This window comes from Miscanthus floridulus, chromosome 10 (genome assembly GCF_019320115.1).
Source record: "Miscanthus floridulus cultivar M001 chromosome 10, ASM1932011v1, whole genome shotgun sequence".
In the NCBI taxonomy this organism is placed as follows: Eukaryota; Viridiplantae; Streptophyta; class Magnoliopsida; order Poales; family Poaceae; genus Miscanthus; species Miscanthus floridulus.
This window is the reverse complement of record NC_089589.1, coordinates 100,513,426-100,528,475: the sequence shown is the minus strand read 5'-3', so window position 1 is coordinate 100,528,475 and position 15,050 is coordinate 100,513,426.

Sequence of the window (15,050 nt, the reverse complement as noted above, 5' to 3'; positions counted from 1 at the left end):
GCGTTCTCCATAGATATAAAATTTTCCCCATTTCGAGTTCGGATGCAAAAGTTATGACTGTTTTAAGGAGGCTGCTCGAATAAGGGTTTTAGTGGACACAAGATGCAAACTGATGGTGATACGAAATAGCGGCGGGTGGAGGGATCAACACAAACTAGAAAAGAACACAATCTAAACCAGCAACAAGACTTTGACCTAGGACACAAACTCAACAACGGAATCTGAAACTGAAATATGCAAAGGCTATGGCGCGGAAGGTTCTAGGATAGGAAATAAAAGTATGGCACTGGACTATAGGACGAATGCGAATCTCTCAAACTAGGGAATAAAAGTGAACCTAATGGTATACCTTAGCTCTGATTACCACTTAATATAGATGAGGGTCCCGATCTTCCGTCAGGTTCAAGATAAACAACGATTTGTTCGAAGAGCGACACACCGATCCGGCTTCAGATCACAAAGACCCAAACCCTGCAACCTTAGCACCACGTCTCCTCTGGTTATCAACCATGTCACAATCCGATTGACCTCACCAAGAAGGCTAATCCCTACTGCGAATCGAAGAACACAAGCAAGAACAAGATAAAAAGCAACTCCATTAAAGTGACAATTGCACATGAATGATTAAGCACTCGAAGTTGGGATCTTGCAAACCGATAACGGCGACTGTTCAATGACAGATTGATCTAAAACAAAACCCGAAACCTAATGACGGTGGCGGCGTATGATTATAAAGGTCTTAGGATCATCGCCTACCCTAGACGCACCCCCTAATGGGCCCAAACACGATACACGGCCCAACGGACCAAATGAAGGTGTCGCGGCACCCTGGCAGATTCTAGATGCTGACTTGTTTCGACGATTCCCGTTGATTCCGAAGATATTTTGACGTGAAACCACTTGGATTGGCTTCCTTATCAAATTATCTTTCCATCCATATGTGGATCATCGAAAACGGAGTCCAGATATGTCCTGGGTGACCAGTTTAAGGCAGACTAGTCCTGGAGGCCAAGGCAGACTCGAACTCGGATTGGACTGGCCTCTGGCTTGGCTTGGACGTCCTTGCTGGCCTCCTAAGGTGGTGGCCAAGGAGGAGGACGTCCAAGGCCATCTCTTAGGCATTCTCCATCTTCTTGGGCCGTGCTCCAACTTGGGCCTGGGTCCCAAGGATGTCTAACAAGCCCATGACGACAGTGTAGCTCCCGCCAGAAATAGCGACAGAATATATTGGTGATTTGGAGACCTTGCCGACATGATATTGAGATGGAACCAGATCTATTTGAAATCTTATCAAACAAGCTTTCCATCAAGTGCTCATTGACCTCGATCGCGCTCCGGATGGATGAGTTATGGCCTTCCCAATGAGGCACTGTCGGACTGCCGACGAACCGAAAGTTCAACTTTGATGAACTTCCATTATGAAACACATTTGAACCTACAATCAAATAGTGACATGTACATGTGGAACCAAGTGAATTATAACCAAAGCCACTATGCAAATGTAGGAACGAGCGCACCTTATAATCATTGTTCGTATCCGAAGGTGTCATGTCCTCTTCAAGAACTTGGGCACACCTAATGGCATGATGAACTGCCACCTCAAGTTAGTTCTAATTCCAATTATATAAGTTATATGATTGTTTAAGCAGAAAGTTAAGTCTGCTATTCTCATGACACATAAACTCTGCACTAGTTCATATATCAAGAACATAACACAATAACTATACTCTAGTTCATATGTATGACTATAATAAAGTGAAGACTTGACTTTGGAAGAACCCATATTGATATTCATACCAAGAATATCTTGTTCCAAGGAGCCAAGCCCTCCAAGGTGGCTTTGCCTTGCTCAAATACAACTAAAAGGTAAAACTAAAGTGAGTAGAGAGTGAGGTGTTGCTCAATGTGGTGTGTGTTTAGAGAGGGCGGGTACCCCTCTATTTGTACAGTGCTCAAGCTAGTGCTAGAGGATATTCTTGGCGCGTCTCCAGCTCCCACCGCATTAGCATGCGTCCATGCCACCGCCATAGCAAGGGGTGGCTGAGTAGCACCGGCAGAGGGCCAGCTACCCCTTGACCGTGGCCACTCTCCACTGGCTTTGCGTGGCAGGAGATGGGCTGGACCAGGATGGCTTCCCCGTGGTGCTTTGCCCTAGTTGGATTGATTTGGTAGGCGTCTCTCTTATTCCTTTGCACAAATCAGCATCGGGAACCACCTTTCGGTGAATTATTCTATGTATTTGTGTTTGTGACTTGCAAAATAATGTTCTCCAAATACATGTGGAACTTGGTTAATAGTAAATGCATATGTGTTTAACATTGTTTATTTCTTCTATTTTTGTGACTTATTTGGTGGTAGGATTTGATCGATAGAGACCGCCAACAATGTCCGCCACCTCGAGTACCGACATTGCCACCGAGAAGTTTCTTTGAGATGTCACACTACTGTTAAGTAGGTTTTCAACTTGTAAAATTCAAGGTTAGATTTAATCTATTATTTTACTATAGGAAATCTTGTTTAATTCATTACTTCTTCATTTTAGCTCTGATTTTTGTGATCTTCGTGTCTATGTGTTCATAGCGAGACGTAGATTCAATTTCCAAACTTTTCATCTTGATTTTATGTTGTTGGTGTACTGTTCTAATCTATAGCTTTTGTTTGCTATGCATGATTGCTCCTAGATGCTTGTATGTTGCTGTGAATATCGAGTATAGACGTGAGCAGTTTGTGGGTGACCAAGAGTATTACTTTGACAAGTCAGATCAGCAGGAGTACTTTGCTCAAGGCAAGTATAGCATGCAATCATCCTTGTTTCCTATTCACTTTAATACATTAAATTCATGTTGCATATGTCACCTTGATAGGAATTCCCTAGAATTGAACTTATACATTGTCACCTATGGGATATGCGTTAGGTTCGTAATTTGATCATCTATATGTTCATACTACTGTTAAGTAGGTTTTCAACTTGTAAAATTCGAGGTTAGATTTAATCTATTATTTTACTATAGGCAATCTTGTTTAATTCATTACTTCTTCATTTTAGCTCTGATTTTTGTGATCTTTGTGTCTGTGTGTTCGTAGCGAGACGTAGATTTGTTTTCCAAACTTTTCATCTTGATTTTGTGCTGTTGGTGTACTATTCTAATCTATAGCTTTTGTTTGCTATGCATGATTGCTCATGGATGCTTGTATGTTGCTGTGAATATCGAGTATAGACGTGAGCAGTTCGTGGGTGACCAAGAGTATTACTTTGACAAGTCAGATCAGCAGGAGTACTTTGCTCAAGGCAAGTATAGCATGCGATCATCCTTGTTTCCTATTCACTTTAATACATTAAATTCATGTTGCATGTGTCACCTTGATAGGAATTCCCTAGAATTGAACTTATGCCTTGTCACCTATGGGATAGCATTGGGTAGCTTTGCTAGTGCTAAATTAAACCATGATCTTGTAACTTGTCTAATGGTATATGCAATAAACATTAAAATATGACTTTTTAGCAACTTGGAAACAGGGGCTGGAGTGTTTAGCTACTTTCTAAATGCTTCAGATTTCTCTCTCTAAGGACTTATCTGTAAGTGGTCATCCGGGACTTATAGTACAGCTGTGAGGGCTATATGGCTCTAGCTTTAGCTCAGTATGAGGACATTTTCTAGCTTGTTAGTGGTTACCTTTATTGGCGTAAGAATGGCTTGACGAATCAGGTATAGTGCAGCCTCTGTCCCCTTGAGTATAGGCTGCGCGTCATTGTGCCATTGGGAAGGGGGGCTTTATATCTGTTTACCAAGTGAATTTAATGGCCCTAACTTGTTAGACGAACCTTTGAAAGGCTTCATAGTGATCCCTGCCTGCTCACCTTGGAAGTGTTTTGGGAGTTATAAACCCGGGCATATGGGTATCACGACTCACAGTGAAAGTGTACAACCTCTGCATAGTGTAAAACTGGTATATCAGCCGCGCTCACGGTCACGAGCGGCCTTAGAACCCTTATGGAATAGATGAACACTAAGAATTATCTGTTTATGCTATTCATTACTCATGTTTACATTGATCATGTGTTTTGCATTGGGAATTGAAACAACTTGTTGCTACTCTTAAGCTAAAATTGTGACAACTAAAAGCTGAATGCTGTCAAACCTGTGTCAAGCCTTTTGAGCCTCATGAACCCCATGTTACACTTGTTGAGTATGACATGTACTTACACTTGTTTATTTTCATTATTTGGATAAAATCCCGGATGGGTAGCAGATGGCTATGGGTATGATGATTTTCCTGAGGACTTCTAGACTTGTGGTCAACCAGTCGACATCCCTGTGAAATAGAGCTTCCGCGAGAGATCTTTTTATTATACTTCCGCTATATCTATGTGAAGACTCTGTCTTAATATTCAGTGATGTAATAAACTACTTGTGATGATACTATTCATAATTTGTCGGCTTATATGTGTGACTAATCTCTGGGCGCACATAAGATTTTGCATCCCATTTTATCCTTAAAATTGGGTGTGAACACATCACCATTTGGTTACGAGTTCCAAATTTACCATTACATAGTCAGGACGATATATTAATGCTAAATAGGTTATATGGTTGTAGAAGAAAATAGTTGATTTTCTACTTCTCCAGTACGTTCACCAACACTGATCATAACATGTTTTATGGTTGCCCTTCGTTTTACTATCACGAGAACCAAAATCCATACGTTCTAAACATCCACATTAGGTCCTACGGTGGCAGGTGAACAAAGTAGTATATTTACGGCTGTGGTTGAATAAGGTAGTACATTTATGGTTTTATGCTCGCGCTATTTTATTGCAACAAAATTACTATTGAGGGTCTTAGTATAGTTAAATACATAAGATAGATATGCGGCCATTGGTGCATTGAAGGCTAGTGCCATCTAGATAGATGATAAATAAATAAATACATATATACATACACAAAACAAATAGATAGGTTGTTACAGGTAGATAGAGATATAGATACAAATAGATTTTTTTTGGACTAAATAGGTAGACAGAGAGACGGATAAACAAAGAGATAGTCACAACAAATAGTTAGGTAGGTACAGATAGATAGATCGACAGATAGAGATTGAGATTGAGATAGATATAGATATAGATATAGATATAGATATAGATATAGATATAGATATAGATATAGATATAGATATAGATATAGAGATAGAGATATATAGATATAGATATAGGTAGAAATAAATAAATTTTGACAATAAATCTTACTCGATGTTTTGGGGTATTCCTATATAAACACTAGCACACTAGCGCAGAAAGCAAATACAGATACAATGCACACCACTCCAGATCCCTAAACAAGGTGAAACAGGAAAATAAGGCGGAAAAAAGAAAAGAGTAGTACTGTCCTTTGGCGTAACTCGCCAAGTGCTATACAATGAGGAATGTATGCCTGACAATGCTATTTTCATGATACTTATGATCATTTATTCAACCACTCCATCATGCCAAGGTATATAGAGAGATATAATTACTTATACTTCTCATTGTTACATATTTCTGCCTTGGTTCAAATAATATTTCGGTTTGTCTTTGTGTCATATTCAAATGACTCTAAAAACTTTGTCCAAGTTTGTTATGAAAAAAAATAAACTAGTACAATGTCCACATAAAATACACTATCAAAACAAACATATGTCCTAAATAAATTTAATGAAAGTAATATGTGGGTTTAGTTGCTTGAGCATTTTTCTCTAAGCTTCGTCAAAATTAGAGAAATTTTACTTAGAACAAAAGTAGAGAAATTTAACCAATCAACATGTTTTGATTATTTTGTATTGTATTGCATGCATGTCCAGCTAGGCCAACTAGCTCGAGGCATGGCATCATCACCATAGTTAGCCACCACCGCCACCAATGGAATCATCACCACCACTGCAAGTTTGTCTGAGATATCACACCATCACCACCATGGGGGGGGGGGGGCACCGCTACCGCCAACGTTGTCATCACAACCACACAGTTTAACAGAGACATTACACCATCATCACCACAGGTCGCCATCATCACCACCACGCTATTTGTTCGAGACGTCGCACCATCATCACCAAAAGTCACATCTATTGGTATTTCTTAACGTCACTACTAAGTACGGGGTTTGAATCCATCCTCAGCAATGGCACCAGAAATACCTTGTTGGTACTTCTTAGCAACATAACTAATGTGTAGCCATGCTACTAAGAAATAGCCTTGATAGTTCCTTAACCATTTTAGATATTTATCCGCAAGGGCACGGAGTTATCATTGTAGCATTTCAGCTAGAAGTAATCAGGGTATCGTTATTTATATTTTCCCAAAGGAAGGCATTTGATTAAGAGTCTAGTATGAATATGAACTTGAATAATACTACTTGCAAGTACACCAATGCTTATAACAGGGGTAAGAATAGTAATTCCAAGATAGTGGACACACACTTGGCATTCCTATAAGGGTAAAATAGAAACGAAAGGATAAAAGAATAATCATAAGTCGAGCAGGCATTGGTCTAGTGTAGTCACACAAAGATTAGTTGATAATCATACAAATTACATAATTAGTATTAGGGCTAAGTGTGAAGCAGGTATGGAGGCCACCGAGTACTGGTCTGCTAGCAACCTCATGTGACAATTTAGATTCCTACACCCTAAACGAATATGGGGGATTATGAAGACGGATAGGCTGTCACCACCTGCCACCTACCCCACAACCGAGGAGAAGGACAATGAATTCACCTGTCTCTCCATACCCAAGCATCACACTTTTGTATACAGAAACTACCCAAATCCCCTTGAGTCCCCGACCCTACGAATCGACAGGTAAAGAACTTGGACACACCTGATGGCACTGATGAACCTACCACCTCAACTTAGCTCTAATTCTGATTATATAATGTATATAATTGTTTAAGCTTAAAGTTAAGTGTGCTATTCTCAAGACACATAAACTCTGCACTAGTTCATATATCAAGATCATAACACAATAACTATACTCTAGTTCATAAGTATGACTATAATAAAGTGAAGACATCACTTTGGAAGAACCCATATTGGTATTCATATCAGGAATCTCTTCTTCCAAGGAGCCAAGCCCTCCAAGGTGGCTTTGCGTTGCTCTAATACAACTAAAAGGTAAAACTAGAGAGAGTAGAGAGTGAGGTGTTGCTCAATGTGGTGTGTGTTTAGAGAGGGAGGGTACCCCTCTATTTATACAGTACTCAAGGCGGTGCTAGAGGCTATTCTTGGCGTGTCCCTAGCTCCCACTACCTTAGCATGCTTCCATGCCACCGCCATAGCAAGGGGTGCTGAGCAGCGCCGGTTAGGGGGTCGGCCACCATTAGGGGATGGACGCCCATTGACCATGGCCACTCACCACCGCCTTCGCATGGCAGGCCAGGGGCTAGACCTGGATGGCTTCCCCATCGTGCTTTGCCCTAGTTGCATTGATTTGAAAGGCGTCTCCCTTATTCTTGTGCGCAAATCAGCATCGGGAAGCTCCATTCGGTGAATTATTTCATGTATTTGTGTTTGTGACTTGCAAAATAATGTTCTCCAAATACATGTGGAACTTGGTTAATAGTAAATGTATATGTGTTTAAGATTGCTTATTTCTCCTCTTTTTGTGACTTATTTGGCGGTTGGATTTGATCGATAGAGACCGCCAACTAGCTCCCCCAAGCTTAACCTTTGCTCATCCCGAGCAAATAGCTGAGTTATTGGTTGTTGATCTGGAGTTTCTACTATGCCGAATAGAATTCACAAGTGCCATGCCTATAACAAAGTATTCATCCTCAATTTAAATAAGTTGGCATTCTATCTACCCTTTTTAACTTAATCCCTGTGGGGCTTATTGCTCTTCCAAGTCTTAGGTGGTTGCAAGATAGAACGGTTTTAACAGAATTACCAATCATTCATTCTTTGATCAACCTTTTATCTGGAGTTTTTTATGAATTTTGCAAAATAAATTGTAAGTTCCTCAAATGATTCGCTCGATTGCTCAATGTGTATGATCCGTCACCAAGGCATTGATTGTTTGGCCTTCTTTTCATCCTATCTCTAAAAGGCTTTGAGTGGAGTTTTAGGTAGGTATGAATGAGAGGCATACTTACATCACATGTATTGCTAAGTCAAAAATCGGATACGAAGGAGATGCAAGTCATACACTTTGATCAAGAAGTGCATGTGTGTGGAATATTTTCTAATCCTAATATTTTTGGTACTCCTTTGATCACTGACTTTCTCTCTTTTGATTATTGCCTTAGAAGTATGGGCTATCTCTCTTTTTTTCAATACTTTGGAACCTTCATGTGTTCCATTCTTTCTTTTCTTTTCTTTTGCTATTTTGAGAGCTGTCATGTGTCTCTCATTTTTATTTAGCATAGCCCGATACTTCTTTTTGGTATATGAAAACTTTGGAGAGAAAGACCCAATGATAAATGAATGGAGTATTTATTTCAGGTGGACGAAAAACATGTTTTTGCGTAACTCTCAGTGTAAGAGTTAGCATTTTTATTTGTGGGTGTACGTGAATCTTGATCATGGGTGCATACTAGAATCTCTATAAGGGCTCACAATAATTTGATAAAACTCAATATGAATATAAGTTGCATCTGACTAAGGTTTGTATTTGAATCATGTCACATGGTCAGTGGTAGTAATTCATAACCATTGAGGAACTTTTGATTTTAGCATTTTTAAAATAAAAACACAGGATGTCAAGTTTCTCTTAGAATAAAGTCATAGCATATTCTATTTACCATATCATAACTTGTAACAACTTAGAAAAGGATCATACTTTTGTAACCCACAAGTTTCAAGTTTTAGGATGAGACATTTTAGCCAACAAACTTAAATTTTGGGAAATACTAAGTTACAGCCTATACATAGATGAATTATAGACAAAGCAACCATTCATCATTTCAACAAAGGAGAAACTAAACATTCTTAAATCACTTATGGGAGTGGAATAAACATTTTTGTTGTTTTTATCATATTTCATTTGTTTGGATTTTATATTTTTCATTTTTTTAAATGCTAATAATTAAATGAATGCAGAAAATAAATAATGCAAAAATTTAAAATGCAGGAAAATAAAAGATACTACTTACCTCTACGGGGGTCGTCCCCCAAGGTAGTTTGTCGCCAACGGTCCTTCAGCTGCTTTTATTATATTGTAGAGGCAAAAACTCGAGGATTTTTTATTATAGCTATTTATTATTCATACTATATTATTTTGCGTTCACCAAAAGGTTTTGACCTTATATCCATTCATGACTTACCCTCATGGATTTGATTGTTTCCCTACAGGGGTTAGTCTAAATACCCAACCAAAATCTACACTCAGGAGTTTTGATTCATTGATCAAACTAGACTTCGAGTTTTGTTTGATCAAGGTAGGCTAATTAATCTAAGCACCATGCTTAATTTAAAAAGCCTATAAAAGTATGATTGCTCACAAATCATACCCAGACCAAAACATACTTGTGTAGAGCATGGAAGGATAACCAAGATTCATCCAATGGAAGTGAAGGCATTGAAAGGTGAACTAGAGATTCAAAACATTTATTATAATAATTATTATTATTTAAAAAAAGTTGATTATGAGGCAAAATTTTAAATTTTGAATTTTGAAGCATAAATTTATTTCAAATTTTAAAATTTTAAGATAACTACTAATTTATCTTCGGCAAGGGCTCGATGTTTATAGTCTGTGGGGCAAGACTTTTCCTCCTTCATTGATCTATAGCTGCGTGAACATTTTCGAGGGACTTCTCGGGTTGCCCCGAGGTTTTCCCCAAATGATCGATAGGAATGGCGACAGCTATTTGCAAAATTTGAGTTTCTATCATTTTGTTAAAACTTAATTGATTTTTCACCTGTGGAGGATAAACTTTAAATTTGAGAGTTGATGTTCTCTAACATTTTATCATTATACATCAACTTTTTAGTAATATTTTCATTAATTTTATTTTGGCCTAAAACCAATTCTTTGAAGGAAGGTTGATTCAAATTATAATTGGAGTTGAAGTTCGAATTACCTTGCGGGCGGGATTGGTTGCTCCACCAGTTAGTACCTGGTTGGCAAAACCCGTTGTTGCTGAAGGCAGCTTCTTCAGTTGGTTTCGGGGCAATCATTCCCTGAATGGCCAACATTTCCACAGACCTCACACGTCATGTGTGAGTCCATGGCTTGGACGGTGCCCATCATGGCTTCTTTATCTTGGGCCCATTCATCTAGTCTTTTCATCAATAAATCTATTTTTTGCCGAAAGCATGTCCGTATCCTTCATGCTATGCATTACTTTTGGTGTTTTCCTTTCCTCCCCCCAGCTTTGATTTGACACTATTTTTTTATGAATAGTCATGGCTCCATCAATCATGAGGGAAAGGAAAGCGCCTCCTAGCAGCAGCGTCGAGGTAGGCCCTAGACATGGGTAGTAATCCATCATAACAATTTTGGAGCACTAACCAGTTTTCAATCCCATGGTGCGGGCATGCTTGGATGTAGTCCTACAGCCTTTCCCATGCCCTCGAGAAGTGGTCTCCATGGAGTTTTGCTGGAAGTTCGAAATTCGTCCCCTTAGGGCATTAGGTTTTGCCCATGGGGAAGAACTTGGTGAGGAATGCCGCAGAACATTTGTCCCACTGTCTTGACAGCATCCTTTTCCTTTTAAAACACTGCTTTCGCCTTCCCTAAGAGGAAGAAGGGAAACAAGCGGAGCCTGATGCTCTTAGGTGCGACATCCTTGATGACGATCAGTGTCGCACAACTCGAGGAAGTGTTGGAGATGCACGTTCATGTCCTCGCTTGGCAAGCCATGGAATTGGTTTGCCTGCACCATCATGATGAGGCCAGTGCAGAGCTTGAAGTTCCCATCCCCAATGCTGACAGCGGGCCCAATGGGCATGTTGGCAAGAGCGGGGGTGGAGTAGTCTCGGAGGGTCTTGGCCATGATTGGAGTAGCAGATGGTGTGGGGGTGACTGGTTTGACTATCGGAGGAGTAGCAGAAGAAGAATCGGTACGATACCGTTTCTTTCTTAGGAGTGCCTCTGGATTTTTGATGCAGTTTTCTAGCAGTTTGTAACCGGTCATACACTATCCTATTTTCATCCACAATAGGAGAAAACAAGCAAAGTTACCCTACATAAACAATGACTACCTTACATGCATATTGTCATGAACATGTCCTACTAGATTCTTTAATCAATATGATTTCCCCGGCAACGGCGCCAGAAATGCTTGTTTGTATTTCTTAATGTCACTACTAAGTATGTGGTTTGAATCCATCCTCAACAATGGCGCAAGAAATACCTTGTTGGTAGTTCTTAGCAACATAACTAATGTGTAGCCATGCTACTAAGAAATAGCCTTAATAGTTCCATAACAATTTTAGATATTTATCCACAAGCACACGGAGCCTATCATTGTAGCATTTCACCCGGAAGTGTTTAGGGTATCGTTATTTATATTTTCCCATTGGCATTTGATTAAGAGTCTAGTATGGATATGAACTTGAATAATAATGCTCGCAAGTACACCAATTCTTATAACAGGGTAAGAATAGTAATTCCAAGATAGTGGACACACACTTGGGATTCATCAAAGGATAAAATAGAAAAGAAAGGATAAAAGAATAATCCTAAGTCGAGCCAGCATTGATCTAGTGTAGTCATACAAAGATTAGTTGACAATCATATAAATTACATAGTTAGTATTAGGGCTAAGTGTGAAGCAGGTCGGGAGGCCACCGAGTACTTGTCTGCTAGCAACCTCATGTGACAATTTAAACTCCTACCCCCTAAACGAACGTGGGGGATTATGAAGGACAGGACAGGGCTGTCACCACCTACCGCCTACCCCTCCACCAGAGAGAAGGATCAGTGCATGCACCTGTCTCTCCATACCCAAGCTCCATGCTTGCATATACAGAAACTACCCTAATCCCCTCGAGTCCCCAACCCTATGGATCGACATGTAAAGAACTTCGGCACACCTAATGGCATGATGAACTGCCACCTCAAGTTAGTTCTAATTCCAATTATATAAGTTATATGATTGTTTAAGCAGAAAGTTAAGTGTGCTATTCTCATTACACATAAACTCTGCACTAGTTCATATATCAAGAACATAACACAATAATTATACTCTAGTTCATATGTATGACTATAATAAAGTGAAGACTTGACTTTGGAAGAACCCATATTGATATTCATATCACGAATATCTTGTTCCAAGGAGCCAAGCCCTCCAAGGTGGCTTTGCCTTGCTCAAATACAACTAAAAGGTAAAACTAAAGTGAGTAGAGAGTGAGGTGATGCTCAATGTGGTGTGTTTAGAGAGGGCGGGTACCCCTCTATTTATACAGTGCTCAAGGCAATGCTAGAGGCTATTCTTGGCGCGTCTCTGGCTCCCACCTCATTAGCATGCGTCCATGCCACCACCACAGCAAGGGGTGGCTGAGCAGCACCGGCAGAGGGCCAGCTGCCCCTTGACCATGGCCACTATCCACCGCCTGCGCGTGGCAGGAGATGGGCTGGACCAGGATGGCTTCCCCGTGGTGCTTTGCCCCAGTTGCATTGATTTGGTAGGCATCTCTCTTGTTCCTTTGCGCAAATCAGCATCGGGAAGCGCCTTTCGGTGAATTATTCTATGTATTTGTGTTTGTGACCTGCAAAATAATGTTCTCCAAATACATGTGGAACTTGGTTAATAGTAAATGCATATGTTTTTGACATTGTTTATTTCTTCTATTTTTGTGACTTATTTGGTGGTAGGATTTGATCGATAGAGACTGCCAACAATGTCTGCCACGTCGAGTACCGACATTGCCACCGAGAAGTTTCTTTGAGATGTCACACTAGCATCACCACGGGTCAACACCACCACCGCTAGTGCCACTAGCACCACCCTGCCGTTTGTCTGAGACATCACACACCATCATCATTACCATAGGTCACCACCACCACCAATATCTGTGCCGTTGTCACCACCATGCCGTTTGTCTGAGACATCACACCATCATCATCAGCATAGGTCACCACCTCTGCCACCAGTGCCATTGTGACCACGCCATTTGTTTGAGAAATCACAACATCATCACCATAGGTCATCACCGCTACCACCAGTGTTGTCAACACCACGCCATTTGTCTGAGATGTCGCACCATCGCTAGCACAAGTGGCCTCCACCACCACTAGTGGTGTCATCACCACCTAGCGTTTTGTCCGAGACATCACACTGTCGTCACCATAGGTCACCACCGCCACCACCTGTGTCATTGTCACCACCATGCCATTTGTCTGAGGCATCACACCATCATCACCACACATCATCTCCGCTGCCACCTCTAGTGCCCTCGTCACCACCACGTCATTTGTTTGAGGCATCCCACCATCATCACCACAAGTCACCTTCACCACACCGCCAGTGCCATCGATACCACCACACAATGTCTGAGACGTTATCACAAATTACATCCAAATAAAGCTAGAGTCCGTGACATGCTACCGCTGCAGCAACAGATCTTGTTTGACACATGATTGCCAGAAGATGTGCAAGGAAAATGGCTTTGAATTCAAATAAAGCTACTTTTTGTTGCATATGTTGTGCTATAATTTTATTCTAATGCACATGATATACTAACCTATTTACATTATAGTACAATAAGATATTATATAATTAATATTATTCTTGTGATATTTTGTTGAAAATGGTTTATAAATTTCATGTGTTTAGATCGCTAATATAAATTAAAGTCAACAAAAAGATTTAATTGAGATAACCTACGTACAGTTTGCCAAAAATAGTTTTTAATTGCAGCTTCCTTTTTATTTATTTCCATAAATAATAAATATAAATAATAAATCCCACACTAACGAAACAAATAGAGAACAAATAGAGATTAATAAAAAACTACTGTAGGATAACTTTCTATCACTAATGCTGCCTCGCTATAATTTGGAGGACATCCTGCTCGGAACCATGTAGACAAGTAGTAGGTCTTTTACCAACAATATCTGGTGGTGATGAAGATGACACTACTACAGAATTTAACTATAGGGGCGGCTCTAGAGCCTCTGTAGGGGCGGCTGCGCCAGCCGCCCTTCCCAGGGTGTTCCTACAGAGGGTGCCTCTGTAGGGGCGGTTTCCTGACCGCCCCTGCAGTGCCCTCTGTAGGGGCGGCTGGTGTTTTCAGCCGCCCTTACAGTGACCTCTGTAGGGGCGGCTGGTGTTTTCAGCCGCCCCTACAGTGCCCTCTGTAGGGGTGGCTAGTAATATCAGTCGCCCCTATAGTGGACTTCTGTAAGGGCGGTTGTATCACCAGCCGCCCCTGCTGTGTGTATTTGTAAGGGCGGTTCAATCAAGAACCGCCCCTACAATGGATTTTCCAGCAAAAAAAATAAATAATTCAAATTCAAATCTGACCACATATATATATATATATAATTTAAATTCGAATCTGACCGCCACAAATATACATATATACATCCACAAACACAAGACCATTATTTAGAACATCATCACAAGTCATAATTCACAAAAGTCCATCATTACAACATAGTCCATTCTGAAGTCCATCATTATAACATAGTCCATTAAGAAATCAACAAGTCCACATGCAAAACAAAGTCCACATGCAAAAAAAAATGGAAGAAACTACCAACTATGGCTCTTATAAATGGTACTCTGTCAGCAACATTTAACAAAAAGAGTTGAAACAACAATAATGTCAAGAGGCAAAACTGATTTCATACTCCAGTGAATAAAATTTAACGCTGAACTCAAATAATATACATATAAGAAGAAATTGCTTGGGTGGGCTTACATCAGTGTCACCAACAGATGCAGCAACAGAATGTGCATCCTCCATCTCATCATCTTCCTCGAGAAAGGTAGCACGCTGATGGCAGCAAATATTTCATACATGAGAACAAAACAAATTTGACCATGAAGAGTACGGAAAAATGAAGTAACATATTTGAATATTAACCTGGACTGGATCCATATCAGCTGTTTGCTTATAGAACTTCTAAAAAT